The following is a 26,745-nucleotide window of genomic DNA, read 5'->3' on the forward strand; positions in this document are numbered from 1 at the left end:
ATCTTGAAATGCACTCAGTTGGTCTGCAAGATACTCAGTACATTACCTACAGGTCTCTAAGATGATACAGAGCTACAGAGCAAAGCCAAAAAGTGAATCAAATTTGACATGTTGATGTCAGTGAATCACAAAAGGGAATGGACAGTATAAATAGAGAAAATGAATTGCCTAAAGGAGCTAAGAGGAGTGCAAAGCCTAGTCACTGGAACTTCCACTACAAATTACCAGTTCAGGAAGATCACAGAGCATCTACACCTTCCTTACTCTATATTTAATGAACTTCTTTTCTAACTTTTATTCAAACAATCCTAATGACAGATAAAAATGTAGGAGAATAGTTAAATATTTCTGTAATATTTTTGTGCCTCCAATTGTTCATTAAATGCAGCTGCTATAAAAGGAAAGCTGTACCATATGTAGAACAAATGAGAACTGATTACTAAACAAATGAATGGTAAGACACAAATGGTGAACAGATTAACAGCTGTTTATGGGATGTATTTTATGAAGTCAGCAGCAGCAATTCTGCAGTTATAATTGCATTAGATCTGCATTTATCACAACTTAAAATCTGTATGCATTAGTATGTAATTTTGTCTTCAAATCTGGTGTAGTACCATTTTGTAACACAACTGACTCTTTTACATTGTTTTTCACTCAGCACTCAGAAATGTAAACCTTCATCTTTCACAAGAACTATGTGCTCTACTCAAATTCTAAACTTCATGTGTATTTAGTCTGAAACAGCATTTACCTAACACTGTATCTAAGAAAATCCACAGGAGTTATAACAAAAGGAAATGAATGATGTGCTCAAATTTATCAGCTTTTTGTTTCACTGATTTGTCAGCAGTGCCTGAAGCATGAATATGGGGAGTAGCAACAATACGGCAGCAGGATGCAACTCTGTGAGGTAAGAGAAGAGGAACACATCAAGTGCAGGTAAACTGTGAGAATCAATGGGTTGAGGAGACAGGGAATGTAGGACAAACACATATGCATCCCACAGATGAAAAAGCTTGAGTAGGTAGTGAATTCAAGTGACTTTGTGCTGAAAATGTTGTATCAGGTGGTATTCTGGCACTGCTGTCTTGGTTCTCTGAAGCATGAACAATGTTCCTTGGGGAACATTTGAAAGACTTGTAGATACCTCAGCTTCTTTTTTGCAATGTGTTGTCTGCTCTCATCTGTTTGTAATTTAATTTCAACCAATAGCTCTCATGATGCAATTAAATGATCATTGAATTAATATCTGGGACACCTAGAGTTATGCAGAATTCCTTACTTATCTCTTCAGAAAAAATATGCTTCCTTTTTTTTATTACATAAAGCATACATAAGTACTAAAGTAAAAAAAAAATGAGGCAGTACAAAATTTGGACGTTTACAAAACCACTGTAAAATTCAAAATCAAAAAGGAATGTATTTTTCCCAATAGAAATGTACTATCTCTGTCAAGGAAATGGCTCATTTGAACACTGTTGTCGACAGAGATTGCCCAGTCAATGGATGTAAATAATAGATTTAAGACAAGTTAAAGACAATAGATTTAAAACCAGATACAGTTATCATTGGCTTTGAAGAGATGTTTATTTCCTTTCAAAAACATGATACAAATATTTTAAAATGTTAATAATTTTACATAACATTGACAAAATTTTCCAGAATTACTAAAGACTTTGAGAGTTTTTCTACTTGTGCTCCCCAATTTATGATGCTGCCAGAGGAGCCTTAAATTTGGAAAAAGATAAGGTTTCAAAAGCTACCTTTCTATAAAGTGATCTCCAGATGGACAGACTGAAGTCACTAGTCAATTTGGAAGACTCAAATCTGCAGCCTTTTTTGTTTTTTGGCTGCTGTTTACCAACTGTGACTAGTATCTATAAAAATCTTATCAACAGTGTAAGACATTTCTTTTTATGCAGCGGCTCATACTGAAGATCCATATTGATTGATTTCAGTTGGACTTCACCCATGCTTATACCAGATTTTCAAAGAATTATATTTTACCAGTGGACAACAGTAGGAACCTACAGTTTGAAGATTACCTCCATCCATGTTGTACCAGTTTGACCAGGCTTAGCAGTTTGAAACCACAGGAGGTCTCTGGACATGAACCACTGAATAAAAGACCTCTGTGGCAGATGAAGCAGGGTGGGTGACTTGGAAAATGCAGATCATGACCCATGCAGATCAAGGTGTAAGGGAGCCAGAAGCTTCTTGTACAACTTGTCTTACCGACTGCCTGCACAAGGGGGTGCTTTGAAACAAGCAATACTTACCCACCCAACCAAGTAAAAGCTATTGGTTTAAGGATAATTAATATGTGTGTAAACTTTCTGGTGTTTCAGTGTTATTTTCTTTGTTCTACTCCTCTGGGAAAATACAGAATACTTATTTTGAAGAAGCTGTCATGAATGTCTTAGTGATTTGGTAATTCTACAAAGCTCTTAAAGACAAATCTATTAGAGGGGATTTGCTGAGTAGCAGTTAGTAAATAAAATCTTGAATTAGTGTTATTGATCCAATCCAGAGTATGCTCTAGGACTTTAGTCAGAAATGCAGGAATTAAGCCTATTTCCAAAAGGAGAATGTAGAGAAAAAGAAACACATGGCTTACCTGTGCAAGAGCAGGGCACTGAAAGGAGTAAACTCTAGGAATGTGTTGAATCAGGGCATTTTGAGTACCAATTTTGCATACTTCACCCATGCTGAACAACAGTCAGACATGGATGCAGATAAATGTGAGCTCTCTTATCCCTCTCTGTTGCTTCCTTCCACTGATGCCAGCCAGAGTTGTGTGCATATTATCGGTCATTTGACGCACTTGATACATTTCACAAATAAAGCAGCTGTGATGCTCCTAGATTACCATTTTAGTTTGGGCTTAGGAGTCTGCTTACAAGGCTTATCTCCAGACCATACCCATAGGCCATGCATGCTTGTACTCATGTTCTGCAGCGATTGTGAGGGCACAATGGACACAGTGGGAATACATGCTCCCAGAGGTCACGCAGTGATGCTCCAACTGCAAAAGGCAATTTGCCCATGAGAGTGAACCTAATCCAAAGCACTGCCCCTACAAACCTCGAGTCCTCAGGACTGACTGCTTCATTTCACTGACTTGCTTCTACTGAGCTGCACTAGGTACAGCTTCTGTCCCCAACCTGTCCTTTATTCTTGGTCCTTTGAGCATGCTAGATTCTAAGGGAAGGATGTATTACTGAGTTACTCAATATGAGCTACAAATTTTGTCCTTTATATAAAGACATCCTTACTTGGCTTTACACAAAATGGAGAGATACAGGCCTCAGGTCTAAAACTGACATTTCTGTTAGATGATCTAAAATTATCAAATGCCTTGGAGGACATCTGACTGCAGAGGAAAGACTTTAAGGGGGAAGTCACAAAATGTGTAATAGCATAGAAGTGCTGCAGTCTGGGAAAGAGAATAGAATCCTTAATCCTAATGATTTTCTTCCCTTTCTGAGTGCAATGTCAGAGGAAACTTTACTAACTTAGAACACAAATAGAAGGAAGGTAAATGAAGAACTGAAGAGAAGAGCTGAATTAAAAAGTGAAGACTCCCAATACTGTTCACCAAAAATTCCCAGTTAAGCAGCCCCATTTAAACTGTGACAGCAAAAGACTACCAGATGATGGCAGCTTCCATATTATTCAGGCCCACAGCATGTTGGAATTAACAAATGGTAATAATTTATGTTTCAGAGGGGGCATGATGCTTAACAGGAAGCTGCAACTGCCAAATAGCTGTATGTGAAGCACATTGCTGTAATCTAAAATTCTGGTAGCCTGAACATGGGCTCACTGGCAGTTTTAGTTTATGAAACCATAGTTTTTTCTTAGTTTTTTGCATTTACAGCTTCTAATCAGGGAGGAAATTCCATATATAGCCATATTCAGACTTTTTGTATAGAAATTCCTCAGGGACCATGTTCTGGAAATCAATTTGACATTCTTCAGAAGTTACTTACAGAAAATGTCCTGAAAGCAAGGACCCAGGTAAAAGATACCACTACTATAGCAGAAGGAATACAAAGGTGATCAATGCAAAGAAAAGAAAATGCTGAGACACAGTAAAATGACTCAAGAAAGACAAAAAGTGAAAATATATACTTGCATATACTGGTGATTTAAATACTAGCATTCAAAACACTAGCATTCAGGCTTATACAACTACATTTCCACCCCAGACACTCTTCTGTGTGACTTCTTGTTTTAATAGCATGCTTGCAAAATATTACTTTTACTTTCTTACATTCACTGTAACATCTTTTTTTTTTCTGTTTAAAGTTCATGCTGCTACCTTTGACCCATCACTATTTAGAACCATTACTAAATAACTTAATGAATGCACTCATGCTCATATTTCTCCCCTTTACTTTTTGAGCATGTGCAGTTGCATAAAACTTTCCCTGTAAGTAGTTTATAGTTAAAGCCTTAACTCTGCTAAAAGAGGTATGTTCTGACAGTGAAAGATCCCCACAAAAAATAACAGTCCCTGGAAGTGCACTGATCAGATGAGTTCACTGACTGAATACACCCCTGCCTATAGTTTTTTAGACATTATCATGTAAAATTATGCAAAATTTCTATGATTGAATATTCCATTCTTTGCAAATAAACCCACACTGAATTTAGCAGTAATCCTTGGTACAAATTAAGCCAAGGTGCTTGGGCTGTTTGAGAATATGATGTGCCTATTGTATGCTCAAAATCTGAAAGTCAAAATGCATAAAAGAACTAAGATATTTACCTGAGGGCAAAACCACACCTACTATTGTAATCTGAAGGTCATTTGTGTTTATTACTGCTGGTATTAATTCACCTTTTACAGCATGTGATATGTTCTGTCAAAGTAAAACACAATTACCCAACACTGTATCTTCTTCCAGCAGAGCACAACTATTTGTCTGTGTTCCTCCCTCCCTCTTTAATCTCTCCTCCAGTTCCTCACTGCTCAGTCTCATCAACTCCTCTGCCCCTCGTCTCTGGAGACACATGAGGGAGAAAGCAAGAGAAAGTAAGAGAGTTCAGATGAGGCAGGATGGTGAAGCAGCCAGAGGGAGGAAATAAACCTGCTGAGATGTCTCCTCCTTGAACGAAGTACCTCAGAGGTTGGCCTTGAAAGGCCTTCAAGCTTAAATGTCAGGTTTCATCTGTATAAACATTACAATGAAAATAGCTCCTGCTAACCTCCACATTTCCCTCCACTCCCAATCAAAATGAGACAGAATAAGAGCAGAAGAGCGTTAGCACAGCCCCGTGCTCTGCTGGCTCTGTCGCTGTTGCTTGGGGCTGCTCTCTTGGGTTCATTTTCAGCTCAACCAAGGCACCACCTCTTTGTTGGCCATATGGCTCCTCAGCAAGGTCCCTCCTGTGGTCTCTGGCACCAGGCTGCCCTTCTCAGCAGTGCCATGCTTCTGCAGGGATGTCAGCTATCCTCCTACCCTTTCACAGCTTTCAGCCCTCCTGCAGGCTCCTGCTTCCCACATCCTCCAGCAAATACAGCAAGTTCCTTCATTGCCCTCTATGAAAGATGATACACTGCTCCTGGAACACAATGACCCACAGGAGACACCAGCAGCCCAGCTTCCTGCTGCATAGCATGTCCCTTGGGAATGACTGTAATGCTGGCCAGTGTGACAAATACAATAGCCCCCTTTCCAGCAAAACCTCTAGGTCATTTCATACAGAAAACAGTGTAGGGAAAGGAATGACTTTGGGGAAAGATGTTTTCTAATCCAGTAGGGTGGCTGTAGCCAGGCAAGGGTCGGTCTCTATTCCCAGGTGACCAGTGACAGGATGAGAGGACACAGCCTCAAGCTGCACCAGGGTTAGATATCAGAAAAAAATTCTTCACAGGAAGAGTGAAGAAGTCAGCATTGGAATGGGCTGCACAGGGAGGTGGTTGAGTCACCATCCCTTGAGGTGTTTAAAAAAGACTTGATGAGGCACTGAGGCACTCAGGGCCATGGTTTAGCTGACAAGGTAATGCTGGGTCACAGGTCAGACTCAGTGATCTCAGAGGTCTTTTCCAATCTAGTTTACTGTGTGATTCTGTGAGATAATATTTTTCGAATGATTATTCTTATTGGCTCATATATCTGTTGCCACAAAACTTCAAAAAAAAAAAAAAAAAAGAGCTCAGGATCTAGAAAATTACTAGAGACAGTGCTGGGGCACCCTGAGCAGCTGGGAAAGATGAAGAAGGCTGGGGCCTCCAACCATACCTGGAAGCCAGAGAAGTTTGCTGTGTACTCTTCAAAAACAATGTACTTGTAACAGCTGAGGCCAAATACTTCCTTAAGAAGGGACAAAATAATCCATGAGGCTAATATTCAACTATGACAAACAAATATGTAGAAGTCTGAGATGACTGCTTTCCATCATGTGAACAGTTCTGTTTTGTGGTTAAAATGATGCCTTAAGTTTTAGCTTTCATATTATCCAGGTTCTGTACTGCATTAGTATATAACTCTGAACTTCATATGAAGTGTTAGCAAGTTGTCCTCACAGTTTAGTCAGACATAACAATCCTTTTCCAGCCTAAGAACCAAGAACACCATTGCAGCTTCAGGCCCAAAAGTTAAAAACAACAGTGAATTGAGAAGAGCAATCTGGGAGGATGGGACTTCATAACCTGAAGCTGTAATTGGACAATTAACCCCAATATGTAAATGGCCCAAAACTTATAAAAGTGTAAAAACTAATCACCTGTCATCCATCTTGGTGGACAGGCTCTTGTACTGCCCAAGGTGTATCCTTTGAAGGCCCTTAAAAAAAATACCTACTTTATTCCTTTAACTGTCTAGCCTCTGTTCCAGGCAGCCTCTCAAGGCATCAAAGACGACTTTTGCTTTTCTTGTGATGTCCACAATATATTGCACCTCTAACCTCAATTGATAGACTGTAGGAAAATAAAACAATAAAAAAATCTGACTTGGAACTGGAAGTTCCAAAGGGACAAAATACTCCAGTTGTATCAATTCCAGGACTCAAAAATCAAGAGAATAAGCCTCAAAAATAATGAAACTGATGGGAAAAATGAATTATGCCTATGTATGTTTGATTTTCGTGTTTATTCTTTCTTGTCTATACATCTTTGATTTCACTGTTAGCAATGGACACTGCTCTTATACTCCTTTTCAGTTTTTGAACATTTTCCAGGTTTGCCTTGCAAACATGAGAGTCAGTCATGTACTTAAATGTTTAAAAGTGGAATCACATTTCTTGCATTCTAGAATTAGTCATGTGTTGTAGCGTACAATTACACAAATGGAGCAAAAAGGCTTTGTGAATTTGAAATGGGAGTTTCTGTTTCCTAAACCTAAAGCTGGAGTTTCTATTCTGTATTTTTACGTGTATTCATCCTTCCCCCTGGAGTTATTCCCATTGGATTTTACCTATAATGTATTCATACTGGGCATTGTTCTATTGGTTTCACCTTATCTCTTATTTTCCCCTATAAAACCTGTGTCTCGACCCCAGACCATTGTCACTTATATGTGCGGCGTTCGAGCAAATACAACCTACTTTGGACTGCACAACAAGTGTCAAATCTCTTGAGTCTCTTTATCCCGGTCTTGATCGCACTCTCTAAATAGCTCTGCCTGTATCAAACGAACCCACAAAGGTGTTTGTTGCTTCTCTCTGGCTGCTCCCGGAAGCGCCTGGCCAGCGCCCCGGGAAAGAGGAGCCAGGCGAAAACAAGGAAGTCGGAGGGAAAAGAAGCAACAGTCATGCATTCTATATATGAATATTATAAATTCCCACATTAAGTATGAACTCCACTGCCTAGGAAAAAAAAGCTGATTTGCATACATTTTTTGTAATATACTATGCAGGGGTAAAGTCCTTTAAAATAGGAATAGATTTGTGAATTCTGACAAGATGAACTTACAGAAACTCCGCATTTGCCAATGTTCTGTTAACACATACAATCTTAACACAGGATGCTATTACACAATGACAGGATCTAAAGGACAGTAACTACTATTAAAAGATAACAAACACTGGAATAGTACATCAATTTCCCAGTGAAAGTAAGAAAAAGCTTTATTTATTTCTGGTATTTAATATTAACTTAAAAGTTCTCAAATAGAAAATTGCTCACATATAGCAATTTTCACCAGCAGATCACAAAGTGTCTTATAAAGGAAGTAGGTATCTGAACTTCACAGGTGGAGACACTCATACATACAAAATAAAATTACCTTGGTTAGAACACAGAAAACAGTGTGGGAGCATCAGAGCAGCAAAGTTCATGTCAACTGCAGGTCCTAGGCACCCACCCACAAGTATAGGGAGCTAAGGGCTGGAGGATGTCATGCACACAGTGCAAGCAAAGGCAACTTTGGATACCACCAGAGGAGGCACCCCCAGTGCCACCCTGGGGTGCATGCACACTGCTTGGGGCCCTGGTAGCACAGAGGCCACACAAACTCACAGCCAGAGTGAGCCCCTTCAGCACACCAAATCATCAGCACTGTGAGCTATGTAAGGCAGCAGAACCATGCACACTTCAGAGGTGCCCTGCATCCTAGCATCAGCCCCCTTAAGGCTGCAATCTTTCTAACACATCTCACTGGCATCTCAGCTACTGCAGTGCCAGGACCCTTGCTCAGCCCTTAGGGCACCTGCTCCTCTCTGCTTCTTCCCAAGCAGCAAGTCAGAGGACCACTTTCAGATTTTCTGCATGGATATTTCATACAAAAGAGTGATGCTGCTGAGAAGGACAGGGACATGGCACTTCCTGCCCTGGTGAAACAGTTACTGTCTGTAGGGTAGTTACTGTGCCACAGAGAATGTAATGACATGCCTTGCTCTGAAAAAGTTCCAGCCTTGCGGAAGCCTTTGGAACCTTAAAACTTAATTTTATCATTATAGATTTGTAGCACAAACAAAGATACTTGAGTTCCATTTGTCATGCTCTGCTACTGTGGTGCATTAACCCTGGATAGATTCTAGGTGCCTGCCAAAGCTGCTCTATCCCTGCTATTCCTCCTTGGGCAGAGGAAAGTATCACTAAAGGTCCTGCGTCATGGAAAGGACATGGAAAGATCACTCACCCATTAATGTTGTAAAATAGACTCAGCTTGGGGAAATCAGCTTAATTTATTACCAATCAAGTAAGGTATGAGAAATAAAACCAAATATTAAAACACCTTCCCTCCACCCCTCCCTTCTTTGTGGGATCAACATTTCTCCTAACATTCTCTACTTCCTCCTCCTCAGTGATGCAGAGGGACAGAGAATGGGGTTTGCAGCCAGTCTATCACACGTCTCTACCCCTCCTTTGTGCTCCTGCAGGGGGAGGACTCCTCACACTGTTCCCTTGCTTCAGCATGGGGTCCCTGCCAAGGGAGACAGTCCTCCACAAACTCCTCCAATACATGTGCTTCCCACAGGCTCCAGCTGTTCACAAACTGCTCCAGTGCAGGACCCTCCCTCAGGGTGCAGTCCTTCAGGAACACACTACTCTGGTATGGGTCCTCCATGGGGTCACCAGTCCTGCCAGCAAATCTGCTCAGTGTGGGCTTTGCTCCCCACAGGGCCACAGCTCCTGCCAGGAGCCTGCTGAAGCCCAGGCTTCCCATGGGGTCACAACCTCCTTCAGGCCTTCACCTACTCCAGTGTGGGAGCCTCCATGTGGACATCCAGCGACTGCAGGGTCACATCCTGTCTCACCATGAACAGCATGGGCTGCAGGGGAATCTCTGCTCCAGTGCCTGGAGCACCTCCTCCCCTCTGCCCGGACCTCAGGGTCTACTTCTTACTTGAAGCTTTAGAAATAATCTTTCTTCCTTCTTGATTCCTGATTGCCATTTTATTATCCAGACATCAATACTGTAGCCAGAATCCACACCCTCAGATGAAGCACTGAATTACGGGATGCCACAGAGTAAACAGAATTCCCTCCTCATACATACCAAACTGATGCACCTGCCCATAGAAACAGGTCTGCTGCTCCTTAGCTTTGTTGCCAGTTCAGATTTCAATTTCCCACCTCATTAAAAATTTGGTGAAATTCTCAGTGAAATGTACTGCCTCTCCATGTGAAATCAGATCAAATGCAAAAAATGTAAAGTACTTCTATTTTGTAAACAATCAAATTCTCTTCATAAAGGCATGACAGCCTTTCCTTTAGAACTGTATCTTTTGCCTCCATCCATTACACAGCCCAGGAGAGCTACAGTATTGAATTTGAACAGACACTAAGCAGGTTCTTATGTCTGTTTTTATGCCCTTGAAAAGGCCTGTGATGAACTTGTATCTTTCTCCCTCCAAAAGGTAAGATAAAGACAGATTGAAAAGACTCTACTACAGCCAAGAATATAATATATATATATATATATATATATATATATATATATATATATGCATTGTACATGTCCTCTGCTCGTTAAAGAAACAGATGCATTCTGCAGTTAAGGATTTTGGGAATAGTTAATTTCAAAAATTTATTAATACTTTCAGACATAAAAACCTTTGTTAGTGTTTTTATTTTTTTTTAAGGGTTCAACAGGAAGCATTCACATACTTAAGCATAGTAAACAGTGAGAAAGATTAATTTTTAATAGGCTGGGGACCTTTTTCTTCAGTGTCCAGAATGATTTACCAAAAATTAATTGCATGGTTGTAGTACTGATAAATCAATTATAAAAACAATCAAGGAGCAAAGCAAAACCAATCTTCTTCTTCCAGAGTGAATTATGTTAGTACAATTGCAGTATGTAGGCAGCAACTGACCATATAAGAAGGCGCATTTCTTTCTGTGACAGGAATGTATCTCAAAAAGCATATTCCTTGTGCTGGGTAGTAGTGTATGCTCAGTAAAATCAACCAAATATCTGCATTTTTTGGTCTGTTATTTCAAATGTACAGGTAAAACTTTGAATAAGATTCTTTCATTAAATATTATCTTCTTAATAGACATTCGTGTGTGGGTAGTGCCTACAGGCACTGACTCAGAAAAAATGCCTCACCAGATCAGACACTGTACACAGATTAAATAAAAGGACAATCTTACCTGAGAGGCTTTTCAGTGAAAAGGCCCAAACCTACGTGGTGAGCATGTACCCATCTTGGTCTGACTGCCCACAAGAGCTGTGCCCTTGCCCAACCATCAGCCTACAAGAATGCCAGATCCAGCATGTCCAAACACATCACAGAGCTCCCCTGTGTATGGCCCTTGCTAAATAGCCCTTCTATCTTCTCAACAAGATCCTCCAAGGATCCTCTCTACCTAGGACATGAATGCCCTCTTTCTGCAGAGAACCCACCCAGACAGCGGCAGCTCCATATCTCACCAGTGGCCAAGCTTATGGCTATGGCTGGGCCCTGAAACAAAGGTCACAGGAAATGAAGCAGCTCTCTTTGCCAGGACCCTCCAAAAGAAGTGCCTAAGATGACTGTGCTATTGAGGCACTTGTAGTTTGCTCCAAATTAAGACGATATAGTCTTGTCTATTTTTTTTTTTTGTACAAATGGTTGTATGGCAAGCACTTTCACAGTGAATGTTCAGTGTGAGATGAAATACCTTGTCCCTAGTCACCCTGACTGTAACATCACACAGGGTTCATCATTTTTGTTTACAGGCTGGCTGTAATACCAACATTGCTCCTATAATACTTAGGCGCTACGGTTGCAGGTAGAATTAGCATGTTCATGGGGATCATCAATAAGATGCACTTTTTTGGTTCAGTGTCCTCTCAAATCTGAATGCAGAGCTAAGATTGCCAGATAATTGTGGTCTTGGTGCATGGCCAGCAATGCCTGAGGTGCGCCATACACAGGCAAGAGCTCAGACCATGTATCCGTCATAGAAAGAGGGAAAGCAGGGTGCTGGAGCTGCGACCGAGCTGTTCCACCTCAGGATGGCTTGGCTCACCACAGTAGAAGTAAGCAAGGCTGGTTGCAGTTGCATGTATGCATTTTTCCAAGGGACATCAGATTGTATATCAACAGCATCAATCATGTAGGGGTATGCAGGAGCAAATTCCTGGCAGGCATTCTGCTCAGCTCGTGGTCATGACACTGGTTCATGAGACTGGGGGCACAATGCTGTGGGCTCAGCTGCAGTGGTTTATGGTGTGTGCCTGGCTGGTCAGGGCAGCTGGGCCATCTGTTCCGCAGTGTGGTCTGCCAGACTGCCTGGGGGTGTGTGCTGAAGGACTCAGTGGTCCCAGGCTGGTGCCCCAGGCATTCAAACTAAAATCTTTTCATGACTTCTATCTATTAAGCAGATGTGCTGCTTGGGATATTTATACTGATTTTTCAAATTTCGAGAGAACAGGTACCAACAGATCAGCTACTCTAAGCTTCATCCCAGTGCTGGGATGGAAAGACAAACCCATTTTTGTGTCACACCTCATCTCTGCCTCAAAAAAGCGCCATGAAACACCCACCACTGGTACGAATGCACACAACAGCTTTTGCAGCTGTCTGCTCTGTTCCACCAGCACACAGCTATCACCATGACGTGTATAAGAATACATACTGTAAAAATACAGTTTTGTGGAATCTGCATGTTATTAGACACTTATACTGCTCATACAGAAAAATGAAATTTAATCTGGTTATTCACAGACTGTATACAACTCAAATCCCTCAGACAAAATGTTTTCACCTGCTCTTTAATAAAAAAGCAGGGTTTGACCTTTCTTTCTCTTTTTATGTGCTCAATTTCATTTTAAAAGACTGAAACAAAGAATCTAAACATGGGTTGGGCCCTTGCCTAGTATTTTGACCTCCTTTATTTTGAAAGAAGCTATCAAGGTTGCAGGCTTATATCAGCAGTTGCCTTTGTCAGAAAAAAATTTCTTTTCAAGGTATGGTTAAGGTTAATAGCCATGTTGCTTTTCTTTTTCAGAAGCTCATTTAGCAGCACAATTATGATGAGGATGATGATGATTGATTACTAACTTCTGTCTTTTTGCACAAAAAGGCACCATTCCTTACTGGATAACCATAAATACTGCAATGACCATTAACGTTGTTGCAGGAACCACTGCCAAAGTGATAAATAGATTTGGTTTACATTAGCTACCAGTCTAAAAACATCATTTGACCTCATTAATAGATCTAATAAAATCTGGAATCATGCTCCATAAGAAGGAAGACTGTCCTTTTTAGAACAAGAACTCCATGGCTTTTTTTCTGATCTCCATAAATATAAGAGCTGATATTTGGTACCATTGGAAGGTCACAATTCTCTCCAAAACACTCAGTGCAAATGCTGGGCATTCAAGTTTGTCTTACTTCTTCAGTCTGGAAGAAACTTAAACTGTTCCTGGGGGGCATTAAAAGATACCTGTACAAGACCAGTGAATCTGCATTTCTTGGAAAAGTGGTCAGTTTGCTGAAGGAACCAAGGACATATTTATGCAGAGAGGTCTGTAAATGTCACGTTAGTACACTGAAATTGCCCCAGTATATATAGTTGATGTATAGATACAGCATTTTAGATGTGTGAAAAGGCAAAGATGCAGACTGCATTTGATGCCTTAATCCACATTTCCTACATGCTACAGTTTCTTTTTTTCGGTCATCTTTACTTCTGTAAGGTACACATATAACACGCTCCTCACTGCTGCTGTACTTCTCACTTTGCCTACCTAGCAGTTTTAGAAGTTCAGTGTACCTGGAATATGTTTTCTTTCATACTGTGCTTTAGCCTTCTGCTAATTAATTTACATGAGCTCTAGTCAGGCCTTATATTCAGCTGGGCCATGTGAGTGTGTTGTAACTGCTATAGCTGTAACTCAAAGTGACAGTTTTAGTTTCACATTCAGATGATGTGGATCTGAAAGAAGCCTGGGAAAGACTGTTTTATAGCTCACATATCATCCTGAAGGATAGCACTACATGTTCTTGTACAGTGTGGATTCATAGAGCTAGTTTGTACCAATACTTTTTTTTGGTGGACTTGTCAAGCAAAAACAACTACTATCAGTATGTCTCTTAAGAGAGAAACTCTCCCTAAAAATCTCACCTACTATTTTGATCACCCTTTAAAAAAAAATGATATAAAGTAGAAGGTGGAGTATGACTATGCTAAGGACAGCAGAGGAACTATGAAAAAGAAGACTTTTCATTAACTTCTGCATTTTATTTGGTGATTGCTGCTGATTTTAAAATTCAATAATGTTGATAATGGGAACCAGAAATCTATTCTCCCCTCTGATTTTGGCCTATAGTTTGAATTATTTCCTACACAATGCCATGACTTATAGCATGAGTTAGAAGTGATGTCATAAATTAAAGCTTCTGGCTGGATGAAGGAATTTAATCTAAGTCTCTCCATTTCCTGGAGGAACACTCCAACTATAAAATTAACATATAGAGTTTATATATATTAAGAGTAGTGAGCTGTGCTACCACTTTCATATCAAAATACCCAGCCTTGTTTTACTTCTACCCTCATTCTCCCAAAACAAGGACTGTAGGCATCTGGCCTTCAAAGGGATTTTAATTCCCCACTGTTAAGTGGGCAGGTGAACCAGTCTGCTGCTCTGAAACATGTGTTAGGGATTTCAGATGAAAACCCTCCATTTTAATTCCCTGTACTTTGCTTGTTGCTGGACAGTCAGCCTGGGAGGCTTTTCATTGTTCTGAGACCCCATGACTCCCACCTGAGTCTGAAGGCCAGCCATGTAATACTAAATGCAGGCTGCAAGGTTTTCTCAAATTATGTCAGTTATTCTTCCTGGATATGACAGAAAAAAATGAATTCCCTCTCTCAATACCAGACTCCACCTTTGATTATCTGCATTAGGTGTCAGTTTTGCCTTATGCTGCCCAAATGAAAAGCAGACACATCCTGGGCACTAACATCCCTTATGGGATTGAGCTGTATGAGCTCAGCTCACAGAAAGAACATCCTTTCCACCATCCTATCAACCCTGACTGTGCTCAACACAGATTGATCCTACAAGCATGTCCAGACCAGACTTTTTGCACTAAGTAAAGCATTCCTGTAAGGGTACACTGAAATCTCAATGCTGAAATGTCACAGCTTCTTCTTGTAATTGGGAAGAGAATAGGAAATGGAACCATATGCCAGGTCTTAAAGTAAATTATTAGACATTCTTGTTTGATTTTGCTGCAGAAAACAGTCACCAGGGTCTGACTCTAAAGTTCTATACTAGACTTGAATCTACAGTCCTCTGGTTGACACCATTCCATGTTTACTGCTTATCTTTGAATTGCTTTCTGAATGGTTTGTTAGTTGCATAATCAGAGAATAATGTTATGTTCCTTTTAAAAACAGGAAGCGAGCAGGTTTAAAGATCACAAAGAATGCCACTAAACCTCGAGAACAATGAATTTAACACCACACCCTGTGTACACTCCTCTCCCGAGACAGGCATACATTTAATTACAAAATAAATTTTTCACTCTAGTAATAATATTTTGCTCCAGTATTTACAGCCAACCTTAGAAGCTGCTCTTGATGAACATATTTTCTTACTGCTATTTAAAAGCCACTGCATCTCCTTATTTTCAACAGTTCATCTCACCAAAATCATTTAATTAAACCCTATTCTTCTTACTGGATTAATTTCATTACTGCTAATCACAGACTGAAAAAAATAATCAAATCTTAACATTAGAAGCACACAGCAGAGTTCGTGCTACTGTCTTTATATATATATATATTTTAATGAATTTGAAGTGGTTAATCTCTGGTTTGGCCAGAAAGAGAAATAAAAATTAGAAAGTAATACCAGGGAATGCCTAGAAAAAATAATCACTCCTGGAATTAAAAGTCAATCTGCTGAAATCAAGGGTTGTGTTTCTCATGACTTCTGTCCAGTGAGTTTTCTGTCCCAGGTTTCCAATTCCTCTGGCAAGTACTTTGCCATTAACTAAAGAAGCTCTCTCTTAATAAGAACTTTGCTATAGCTCATCAACCATTCTTTCAAACCTATAGTACCACCAGTAATGAATAATTAATCCTCTGCCTCCACAGAACTGAGTTAAGCTTGGAACAGAGAGGGAAAAGCAGAAAAAGAAAATGGGTTCTGTGAAGCATGAAGAAATTAAAATAAAAAGATGATAAAGAAAATAAACATTAATGGTAGATGAGCAATCAATAAAGTCCAAACCTTGCAAAGATTGCCTTGGAAACTAAGTGCTCCAAAGGAATTTAAATAAGTATAAATGGAATATCTGAGAAAGATTTATTTAAGAGTGAATTAATTCTTCAGTGCATTTTCCTTTTTTTCTTTCCTTCCATGATTGTCTCTTAGGCTACTTCATTTTCTGCATATGGTGCCATAGGACAACAACAGATTTATCTCTAAGCTATATATGTTCTTCCATAGTGATTATTCCAGCAAGCAAAATGTTAACACATTTAAAATAATGTAAATGAGATAGTGGTTTGTTATTGGCAAAAAGTGCTTCAAAAAAGACTAATAGTGATACACAGATGAAACTTTGCATCTGCAGTCTAATTAAAACTAATCTAATTAAATATGGTGCCTCTGCAAAGCCACTTGAACACTGCAGAGAACGCACAGAATTCCTTTTATAGTTGGACAGAGCTTCCAAGAGCCAGTGTGTCTGCCATTTCACTTCATTTGGAACCACTTTAATAGCAGGTGAGTAATCAGCAAATAAATTCTCCATGGCTGCTTTGGAATTGTTCACTCAGAGAGGCAGTGATAATGTATCCATAGATAGAACACAACAGCAATGGCGGCTACATGGAAGCAATGTCCTTTCATTATACAAAACAATACAGCTGGAAAAAAGAAAAAATAAAAGAGCTTGAAGGCATAAGTCATCCTTTAACCTCACTTATTAAGGAAGAATTCTACAAAAAAACTACTTTTGCAAATGAGTTACATTACTGATGTGAGTTGTTCACAGCAAAGTCGGGCATCATCAAAACTTTGTCCCGTCTAGCTATTCCTTTTAAAATATTTTTTTTTCCCTGGCAAATAAACATTCCATAGACATTGTATTCAGTAAGAAAACTTACTGCTCTCAACTTAAATTCTGCCATGAGCTATTCTAGCACTGAGATCTAAAATGGCAACAAGGTAACAAAATAATGTCTTCCCCTCTCAAAAAATTCAGTAAGAAATCTCATGTTGGAAGACTCTCTTTAAATGTGTAAACCAGCTATAGTCACAGGAAAGAAGGTCAAAGGAGGACAAATCCAGATGAAGAGAAATTGTCATCTCAACAGATTTCTATAAGGTATTCTAGTAGAAAAAAAATACTCTGCATTCCCACCTTAAAGAAATAATATTATAGATAATAGAGAACTGTCTTGACCTGTTACAACCTAAAGTAACTATGTTTGTTGAAAACCAAAGAGAAAATGTATGGTGCTTGGCAGGAATCTGAATCTATGCAGAATAAAGAGGCTCTCCAGATCTTATAGTTTTTCCTCTTTAATCCTTTTTCAAGGCTCACCAGATTACCAAAATGTTAAATATCCATATTAATATGCATAAAACGTTGAATTCCAATATGTCCTTGACTCTGTGGGCCAGGCATGGTTCTATATTCCTGGGAAAATCTCCATATCAGGCCACACTTTGTGTTACAATAGATTAATGGAATAAGAATGTGCAAAAACTATACTGTGGATAATACGGCACTCTCCTAGACGTCAGCAAATTGAGTCTTCCAAACATTTTAGATGAAATATTCACTGTGTGAGAAATGAAAATGGGCTTGAGAGCAGAGCTCTAAAGACTACTCTTTCCTCAGCTGGAGCCCTAAGCGGTGAGCTATTTACCCCATAAAAGCCAGAGGCTAAGCCACTTCTCCCACAGAACAGTGGTTTTGAGTCCCTGGCTCTCCCACAGAGGATTTCTGTGCCACCCTCAGTGAGACAGATGGGTGATGCATTCTCCATACAGTCTAACCTTCCGGCTATAGGCACTCTTTCTCTGTGGGGTGAGATACATGGGTTCAAACTTGTTTAAGCTAAGATGCAAGCCATGTTCTTCCTCATCTCCTGGCAGTGCCTTAGCAACTACTACAAAATAAAATTGGACACAATATTTGGTATTTCCCTTTCCTTCTTCAGCCCCACTGTAGTTCCACTACCTCCAAGGATGAAAATACAACCTCCAAGTAAAAAAAGCAATAGATACGACAAGTAAATCCCATAGTGAAAACTGAGTCTGCTGAAAAAACATATATAGAGGGCTCTGTTAGGAAAAAGAAATCATAAATGATGAAAAGCCAAAATGGCCCATTAAAGTAATTTTCTTTATTGTCTGATAAGTAGAGCTCCAATTTGAGTCCTTTCAGTTATAAATAGTTACATTAATTTCAGCAAAACTATGTTGAACAATGTTTGTAGGATTATGTCTTGAGGTGAACTTACTAATACACAAGGGAAAAGCACTGCATGTTTGTGACAGCATTCCTTTAACCTAGGAAAGGTAAGTATGGCGATTTATAGAAAAGGGATACTTTGTTAAATCATAACTAATTTTCAGAATGAAATTGCTAATCAAATAGTAATTTTCATGGTATTTTTCTATATCCCAGCATGAAATTTACTCCATTTTAGAAGATTGCGTTAGGCATTTTTCACAATACAAAACCTGTATTAAGGTGAGGTTTGTGTTGCACAGGCTGTCACAGAGGCCCATGCAACAAAATGAATATTCCCCTCTGTGAATATGTGCACTGAAGGTTAGCAGCACCAGGCACTACATTAAAAAGCCTCAGAGTAACAGAGACTTGTGAAATAAATAGGTTTTTTTTTTCTCCTAAATATATAACATGAAGAAAAGTTGAAAATAAAAAGCATTTAACTATATGAGAGAAATTCTATTCAGATCTAGATTTTCTTGATGCATTTCATAATGGAGCTTGATGTATTGCACCAGTGAGGCCACACCACAAGAACTGTGTTCTTCTTTGAGTCCCTTGCTTCAAGTCAAGCAAGACATTGAGATGCTGGAGAGAAGGGCAACAAGGCTGGTGAAGGGTCTGGAACACCAGTCCTGTAAGGAATGGCTGAGGGAGCTGGGGTTGTTTAGCCTGGATGGAAGGAGACTCAGGGGAGACCTTATCACTCTCTACACCCATGTGAAAGGAGGCTGTAGCCAGGTGGGGGTTGGTCTCTTCTCCCAGGTTACCAGAACAGGGCAAGAGGAAATGGCCTCAAGCTGAGCCAGGGGAGGTTTAGGACATCAGGAAGAATTTCTTCACTGAAAGGGCTGTCAAGCATTGGAAGGGGCTGCCCAGGGAGGTGGTGGGGTCACCACCCCTGGAAGTCTTTAAGAAAAAATGTGGCACTTACTGCTATGGTTTAGTTGACAAGATGGAGATTGGTCAAAGATTGGACCTGATGATCTTGGAGATCTTTTCCAACCTAAACAATTATTTGATTTGGTTATTTTATCGTGGTATCACACATTGCCTAAGGAAAGGAAAGTGAACTGTCAAATACATTATTATTTTAAAATATATTATAATTTTTATATATATTTTTATATTTTTAATATAATTTAACATATTTTGATTTCAGTGCAATTTGGAGCTTTTAAAGTGTGGCACATACATGTGGCTGTAATACATCACATTAAGGACACTGCATTTACTTTTTTTACTCTTAATGCATTATTTAGTTTACTAATTAGTCATTATTTATTATTTTTATTTATTATCTTTACTTTTACTCTTGTATTACATTGATCTCACATTTTTCTTGTGTTCACTCAATGTACAGTATTCATAAGATGACCTGCTTTTATAATATATGAAGGCTTTATCATGGGCTCAGAAACCTGTAAATTGTCTTTAAATCAGCACAGAGTTTTAAGCCACCACAAATATAGAAAGGTAATTTATATACGGTAAAAACAGTAAAGACACAAGATAGAGATTATTTTTAAAAACAACATAGGACATCTGATGTAAGTTTCTAACTTCTAGAGTTCAAGTCAACTATATTGGTGAGCACCACATTTAATAAAATTTGAATCTTAACCTTGTGCTGTCTTTTCAATAATTTTAATAAGTAAGGAATGAAGCAAAATAATATTGTCTTGCCAAAATCATCTCAGAAAGAAGTCTACCAAAATTTGCCTTAGTTTCTGATTGCTGATATTAGCACATTACTCTACGATACAGCAAAATTAGGGTTTGTTGGGTGAAATCTCAAAAATGGTTTCCAGAAACCAGAAGATAACTTTTGCTTATTTTGAGATGACTGTTTCTAATCTGACTTGTCACAAACTCCTGGATCAGCCAGGTGATGAGATGCCTGTCCTTGAGCTGAGGGAAAGGAAATCCTCATTAATATTCCTTTACAGTGGATCTTCAGAGCCCAAGTTGTGCCTACAGGATAGTTCCTATAGTATAGGAACACTATACTATATGAGAAGTGCAGCTGGCAGAGATAAAAAGAGGCTGATAGATTTTATTGTGCCACCATGGCACAATAAGAAAAGTCCTTTAATGAAGATAAAGTTTTTCTCTCTGTCACCTGCAATAGGCAGTGCTCTTGGAAGGTAGTATTTTTTTGTGCTGTGACTAGTATTAAACATGTCTCAAATCATAAATAATTTATGTTGGCAGTGTCGTCCCAGGAGAGACCACTAATGTAAACGAAGCTAGTTATATTTATTCAGGCACATCATGGTAGAGATGACACTTGATGAAAGAACAAATCCTTCCCTGGAGCAAAACTAAATGCCATTTACCTCACTGCCAATGGCTCAGAGATCTAGTATCTCTGCAGTGGTTTCCAAAAACTCAACCACTGAAGAGATCAAAAAACCACTCCAAAATAAACCTTATTAAATAACTCTCTAGTCATAGTATTTTAACTATGGCAAACATGAAGTCTGTATTTTTTTTATCAATAGCCTTTTATCCCTTCATGAAAGCAGGATCTGACAGACATACCCCACCCAAGTGGCTAGGAGTTTTTAATTGGCCTTTCACACCTTCATGTTCAGCCAGCTCCTGCCTGGGAACAACCTCCTGTAAGCCAGCACTGAACCAATTTTCCTTTGGCTTCTCTCTAAACTTGGCAATGCTGCCATTTATCCTGGCTTGTCTCAATTGTTGATCCTTATCTGAGGCCACACATGATTTTGCTGACAGCCATTGACACCACAGGGTCATACACAACACAATTTCTGTCTCTCCTTCTGAAAATGTTTCTTGTCCAACTAGTAGCACAACTAGCAGCAGTTAGAAAACGCTTGAGCAGTGATGTGAGATTTCTAGATCATGGTTCAGTGGAGGAACATTCAGCATATTCAAGAAATAAAGAACTACCCCTTACAGGGGCCCTCAGACTCAAGCAGAAAAATAGCTACCCCTTTCCTCATAACTTCTGTACATTTATTTTTATTTATAACTTCTGTACATTAGTCCTGAAGCTACTAAAAAAATACACATCAGCATTCAGGTTTGCTTTGCTAAAATGTTATCTGAAAGCTTTCCAGTCCTTCTCAGCAAGCTTTGTGTGAAGTAGAGGGAAAAGTAGACAAATACTGGTTTACATTTATTCTTTTTCATTAAAAGTATCCTATGGCAGACAGCCTGGAAAACAGAGCAGAGAATAGCATTGTCAGGAAGCCTTAAGCCTCTCAGCCATACATCAAAAAACATTTCAGAGGCTTTAACCCTCCTTCTTCCTTCTGTAATGGTATTCTCCACAGAAGTCAGCATGACAAAACTGTGCTGTTTTTCTGGAGAGACAGGAGGTGTAAATGAGATGAGAAGATGCGGTATACTGAGGGAACCAGAAAAAAGGAAGGAAAAGAGGCAGCAGATGAAAGAGACTGACAAGAACTGGAACTGTAAGTCACAAATTGGTTATCACTTACTTTCAGACCACAGATGTGACCTCTAATACTTACAAATCATACATCCTATCAAGATGCTCTACAATAGTAATTTTTAGAGTATCAGACATACTGATGTGGAGATTGTGAAGATATATACTGACTGTCATTAGTGGTCACCTATCTGGTGGAAGCAAATGCTGCACCTTCTTGGAGAAAGAATCACTGATTATTACTTTTTTTTTAGAAAAGGCAATTTTACATTCACTCAGCGTCAGGACAGGAACAGAGATATTTTATAGCTCTCAGTCCTCTACTTCCAAAATGGCAGTACAAACCCTTTATTTTCTTTGCCTCATAAAATATTGTGGGAAAGCAGGGAATATCAGCATTGCTTTGCTATATCAGGAGTTCTCACTGACACTTCAGTCTACTATTGGCTCTCAACATGCATGATGACAATGCCGTATGAGTAACAAACTTCTGTAATAAAACATCCTGACAATTTTGGTCTACTAAGTTATGTCTGGGAAGTGGATGGTAAGGCCACACCCCAACAATATTTCTTTATTTTTGTCCTATGAAGAAAGCTTGTCTTCACATCTTACAAAAACCAAACCAAAGTAAAATCAACTTTGAAACAGAAAGACATTGAAGCATCTGTCAATCTATGGAAAGTGATCCATCCTAGCATATAGGATGGATACAAGGTATGCTCCTAGCACTTTGATTCCCCTGATATCATGGGGAAGACTACAGAAGTCTGCCTAAACAGAGGCACTATCAATAGTGCTGGAGGCAATCCTGTAATTTTGTCTGCAAGGACCAAAGCACTGCTGGGGCCCAGTCAGTGAACAAATCTTGAACCCTGTAACAGTCTGATGCTCTGTACCACTCAATGCTGAAAAGAAGGGAGGAATTAGTGAAGCATCACATCCACTCCCTGCTCATTGCTACAGCACTCTATTACATCCAACAAAGAACTGAACTGAGCAACTGAACACTCATGGATGACCTGAACGCAGAAGGAAGCTAAACAACATCATCTGCTAGTATCCTGATCCCTCTCAGCCATTGAAAGTGGCACCATGGTGGCCTGCTTCCCCCTGAGCCAGTAATGCTGGGGAACAGCAGTGGTGACATGCTGATGCAAGGGCTGATGTACTTTGGGGGAAACATAAAACCAACATGCTCAGCTTTTTTGGTGATGAGAGATCCCCCGGGATTTTCCCTAAAAGATTGTAATGCCTTACAGCCCCATCCAACTCTCATTAAACTAAATGGAAACAACCTCAATCACATCTGTGGAAATTGGATGTTTGCTGGGTTGGCTCAAGTCCCAAGTGAGGCAATTACATTCTTCCAATGGCTTCCATTGGAAAATTTCAGCGTGTGTGTCCCCTTCTCAAATGATATCAAAGTTGCACTCTACTGATCATTTAAATTAAACAACTGTCCTAAATGCTCTTTTTTTGACAACAATCATGAAAATGTGTGCTGTGACAATAGGCCACATGAAAAGTGGGTACAACTCTCACAAGCAGCCCACTAAAATCAAATGGAAGGTAAAAGAATTATACTGGTATTTATGAAGGTCTGGAAAGAAATTTGCTGCTACCACTATATGTGTGTGACACGTCTCTAACATTACATTACTTGTAGACTTACAAACTTTTAATAAAGTAAGTATTTTATACTAAAATAACCAAAGCAAAAGTAAAATTAATTTACATTAAAATAAGAATCAGTGTAGCAGTTCATCAGGTAATAACAGCACATATTAGAAATGTTATTTACAATTTTGATCCTCCAAACCACTTGTGTGTAACAAATTTAATTTGATGCACCATTCAGGAGCTTAAAGGTTAGTACACATTTAAATATTTCACCAGACTAAACCTTTTGAGATTCTAATACCTGCTATGTAGCATTTCAATTCCTGGACTCAGCCTGCATACCTATGCGACACTTACTGGCTGGCTCTATCAAGTAAGAATGCAATCCTATTATTTTTTAAGTTATTTACAAGAGAGGTGCAGGTCAGTCAAGAAAAAAACTTGAAAACAAGAAAAAATTTGTTCATCAATTTGCAGTTGTGCTGCACTGCAGGGTTCAGCTAGCTTTGCTATGCCTTTAGGGATTTGGTATCACAAATTATTTTATGTAATGGGGACACAATTTAGGAGTTTAGTTGCTTGTTTTTAAAGAGGATGTATTTTCTTTTCGTTTTCTAACAGGAATTACCAGGATAAATATTTGGTTCAACAGAATAAAAAGCTTCTTGTCATTATCTAATGATAATGACAAAAAATCATAGACAGTTTTCTGAGAAGTAGTACTGGTGTTGGACAGATCTGTGCATTCTGCAGAATCAAAGCCCAGCTGTCAGTAGGTTCCTAACAAAAATCAACTGTTGAAAATCAAGGATGTTGCACAGTTTAAACACTTCAAGCATTAACTCAATAGAATTAGTTTCTCTTTTCCATTTTGTCTCTTCCTACACTTATTCCTCTTGCATGCCTATATTTACATCAGAAGAGCATTGTGCAGGAATATTTTTGTAGTATGCAGTCACTGTTAAATAAAATAAATGCATGGCTATTTCAGAATAGTCAAGTCAATGTTGACATTCCTTCAAGCTATGTTATCACTATGCCCTGAGTTCAGGGAGTACTTTTTGTCAATTGGTCCTCTCCACGCATCATACTATTTCTCATTGTCCTGGCCACCTCACTGTCCTGAGACTTAAAACTCATCAATAAATATTTCATGAGGCAAACAAATTTAGAAACTGGTATTCTGGAATAGCTTCCTATAAAGTGATTACTATCATTGACTTGTAACCTAAAATGCCATGCTAGGTTGAAATTTATGAATAGTAAGCTTACCTTATATTTGTCTCTCCTCCTTCCCTTGCCCATGCTGCAAGTAAATTTGTACCCATGGCATATAATGAACAAATAGACAGACAAACAACTGACTCCAGGGTTGAGACCTGAAATGCCATATTCCAGCTTAAAGCACATGCTTGATGAAAACTGAGTCCTCAGGTCTTAGGAAACATGATAAAATAGCTATTTTGGGAGGAAACATGAGTTTGATACCTAAATAATAAACAAGACTGAATGCTGGGTTGGCAAGTATTTTGCTTGTGACGATTTTTTCATGTGAATATTGGCAAGGAGAAAAGTGTTAATAAATACATAAATGAAACAACACAGAAGGAAAATAGGAAATCCATTGAAACCTGGTAAGGAAGAAAGGACCACAGAAGTATCTACAAGAAAGGTGTAAAAATTATTGAACATTGTTAACTTGTTAACTATGTGCTAAATGGGTTACAGTCCTGACAGAGGTCTAGGAGAAAGGAAGTTTCTTGTGTGGAAATGACTTCCAAACCAACTGGCAGCTCACCAGCTTTCACATACTCCTTCTCCCTTCCTCTTCAAGGAGTTGACACCCCTACTCCCCTGTGTCAAATAGATGGTTTGTGTGGCTGCTTCAGATTGACAATAAAGGAGCTGCCAGCCAAGACTCAGGAGTATCATTCAGGCTGCAGCCTAAAATACCTTAGCCTCAGGTCTTCCTGAGACTAAAGGAAGCCAAGGGACAAAGCTGGAAAACTTGGATCTGCCTTTCCTACAGGAACAGTTGAAAAAGAAATGTGGGATTCATGCTGTCATATTCTACAACCTTGTGTGAAACACTTGTTTAAGCACAAGGAGCCTTAAATACCCAGTGTTATTTGCTCATTTTGTCTGAAGACATTTCACAGCAAAATGCATATGCTGTCCTACAGCCAGGCCTCTAGCCCAGTGAGCTCTCTTACTCTTCATCAGATTGTACACTGATAGAAGAGATTGAAACACTCACTCTCCAAATGAGAGAAATCAGGTCTCTAAGCCCAGAGAAAGTGTTCTAAGGCTGTGAATCTCTCTGTTAAAGGGGCTTAACCTAGAGGCCTTCCTAGGTATCTTAAGTATGTGGGATCAGTATCATTGCATATACCCGTTTTTCCTTCTAGATGAACGTGGGCCTCCTATTTCTAAGTCATTCTGAAGAGGATCAACGTTTTTAACTCAGATCTGTAAATTCAACTTCTAGAGTCTGATTCTTAAAAACTAAGTGCAGAAAGCCTAATAATTTCTGGAGCTCATTTTTAAGATGTCGGTTGAAATGCCTTTCCTATCTGAAATTATAAACTTCATCTTTCATTTTAGTGGCTCTCACTGTAATAGGAAAACAGTGCCAGCTACAGTACTGAAACATGCCCCCGGATGATATAGGGGCTGTGTGCAAATTAGGGAGCTCTCGCTGAAGTTGGTAATTAAGAGTAGATTCAGATTCTGAAATCTGCACAGGAGTAGGCAGATGGCTTGTTCAGCTGCCAGCTGGAACTCAGCCTTCATGAGGCAGTCATTCAAGTTCAGCACCACATCTTTCTATGGAGTCAGAGCAAAGTCTTCCCATACCAAGATTCTTCTGAATATTTGAGGCCACTTCCACTTTGCTTGCAAAGTGGCTGCATGTTCTGGAAGCAGTAGTCATGTTCTGATCTAGAACCTTCAAGAGCTTGCCTGACATAAAAGCCAAGATTAAGAAAGATAAAATGAATGTATGAAAGGATGCTGTGTACCTACAGTATTCCTGAGAGCTCCTCTTGGTGATCAGTGTTTTAGCTTTCCACCCACCTTGGCATATGGCACTGATGACCAGGTATTTTAATTCATGTATCAGTAAAAGTATTGTGTCTTTCAAAAAATGTTAAAGACTTAAAAAAGCATATTAACCAAAGGAGGGTTATTATATAGTTATAATCCCTCAGACAAGGCTTTAGTTTGGACAATTCTCAGCAGGAAACTCTCTCAATTCTAAGCAGAATAGTTAACAATAACAACAAAGAATGGCATTCTGTTCTTCAGCTGTGCCAACTTACAAT

General features: G+C 39.2%; 1 protein-coding gene across 4 annotated transcripts in view; it reads right to left on the reverse strand.

Annotated features, from left to right (window-relative positions):
• SYT1 (synaptotagmin 1) overlaps positions 1–26,745 on the reverse strand; it is a 341,927-nt gene that overhangs the window by 97,702 nt on the left and 217,480 nt on the right. The window lies entirely within an intron of this gene.

This window comes from Vidua chalybeata, chromosome 5 (assembly GCF_026979565.1).
Source record: "Vidua chalybeata isolate OUT-0048 chromosome 5, bVidCha1 merged haplotype, whole genome shotgun sequence".
Lineage (NCBI taxonomy): Eukaryota > Metazoa > Chordata > Aves > Passeriformes > Viduidae > Vidua > Vidua chalybeata.